A 1,866-nucleotide genomic window follows, 5' to 3' on the forward strand; every position below is an offset into this window, starting at 1 on the left:
GAAAAGATCCTCCTGCCTCAGCCTCCCGAGTGCTGGGATTACAGGCATGCGCCACCACACCCGGCTCTGTTGCTGCAGTTCTGATTACAGCCATACTTGTTGGAGTGAATCACTATCTTGTGGGTTTTTTGTTTTGTTTTGGTTTGGTTTTTTTGGTCTTTTTGAGACACGATATCACTATGTAGCCCAGGCTGGCCTCAAACTCATGGTGAGCCTCCTGCCTCAGCCTCCTGAGTGCTGGGATTACAGGCATGTGCCACCATGCCCGGCTACCCATGCTTTTGATTGGGAGCTCTCTACCAGTTCATGATGCTGGGGATCTTTCCATGTACTTTTTTGTTTGTTTGTTTGTTTTCCGGTGCCAAGAATTGAACTCACGACCTTGCACTTGCCAGGCAGGTGCTGTGCCACTGAGCTAAATCCCCAGCCCCATCCATGTATTTTTTAACCATGTGTATGTCTCCTTTGGAGACATGCTTGTTCTAAGCATGTGCCTGATATTAAATTGAGTCATTTGTCCTTATTGAGTTGTAACAGTTTTTACATATTCCCAATGCAAGACCCTTGTCAAATTTGTTTGCAATATGTCTCCCCCATTCTGTGGCTTTTTTTTTTTTTTTTTTTTTTTTTGTCTTTTTGAGACAGGGTCTTACTGTGAAGTTCAGGCTGGCCTTGAGCTCACTTTGTAGTACAGGCTGGCCTCGACCTTGCATTGATCCTCCTGCCTCAGCCTCCTAAGTGCTACGATCACAGGCATGTACCACCATGCCTGTGGATTATCTTTTAACTTTTTTCTTTTTCAGTAGGGGATTGAACCTATGGTCTTACATTGAGCTATATCCCTCGCCCTTTTTAAATTTTATTTTTGAAACAGGGTCTCACTTAATTGCCGGGACTGGGCTTAAATTTGTGATCTTTCTGCCTCAGGCTCCAGCGGAGCTGGGATTATAGGTATGAACTGCCATGCTCAATTCTCTTTGCTTTTTGAGACAGGATCTTGCTATGTAGCCCAGGTTGACCTTAAACTTGTGGTGATCCTTTTCCCTCAGACTCTCAGGTGTTGGGATGACAGGCTTTCACCCCCATAGCTAGCCTAATTTAACTTTTTTGATAGTGCCTTGGCATTCAAGTTTTTAATTTTGGCTGGCTGTGGTGGTGCACGCCTGTCATCCTAGCACTTGGGGAGGCTGAGGCAGGAGGATCATTGTGAGTTCAATACCAGCCTGGGCTGCAAGTGAGTTCAAGGCCAGCCTGAACTGCATAGCAAGACCATGTCTCAAAAAGATTTTTAAAAAAGTTTTAATTGTAATGAAATCTTATTTTTATTCAGCTGCTTATGCTTTTAGTGTCCTAACTAAGATAGCATTACCTGGGGCTGGGGATTTAGCTCAGCGGCACAGCGCCTGCCTGGCAAGCACAAGGTCATGAGTTCATAGCATTACCTCATGTAAGGTCATGTATATCTTTACTTATGTTTTCTTCTAGGAGTTTTATACTTTTAGTTCTTACATTTAGGACTTTGATCCATTTTGAATTAATTTTGTAAGTGATGGGAGAGAGGACCCGAAATTGATTCTTTTGCTGGGGGCGTCTAATTGTCACAGCCCCGCTTGTTGAAAAAATATTCTCTTCATGGAATAGTCCTGACACTGTGACCACACACACACAGGTTTACTTCTGCAGCCTTGACACCAGAGACGGCAAACCTCTTAGAGCTTCCAATGATGCAAACACCCCGCATGGCACGCGTGCTACAGGTTCGCCACCACTGCCCTATCCCACTGCCCTCTGTCTACACCTGCGCTTATCCCAGGATCTTACTGTGTGCTTATTGAAGCGCTGGGGACAAAGTTCTGCGACTTTATT

At 44.8% G+C, this 1,866-nt stretch overlaps 1 long non-coding RNA gene across 1 annotated transcript in view; it reads right to left on the reverse strand.

The window, feature by feature from the left end:
- The window catches only part of LOC102004029, a 7,531-nt gene extending 5,673 nt beyond the window's left edge, over window positions 1-1,858 (reverse strand). The window contains exon 1 of the long non-coding RNA XR_001235955.1: window positions 1,822-1,858. This is a non-coding gene — a long non-coding RNA (uncharacterized LOC102004029). The remainder of the gene's footprint in view (window positions 1-1,821) is intronic.
- Window positions 1,859-1,866: the final 8 nt, after the last annotated feature.

Source organism: Chinchilla lanigera, unplaced genomic scaffold (genome assembly GCF_000276665.1).
Source record: "Chinchilla lanigera isolate Chin_1 unplaced genomic scaffold, ChiLan1.0 scaffold00050, whole genome shotgun sequence".
Lineage (NCBI taxonomy): Eukaryota > Metazoa > Chordata > Mammalia > Rodentia > Chinchillidae > Chinchilla > Chinchilla lanigera.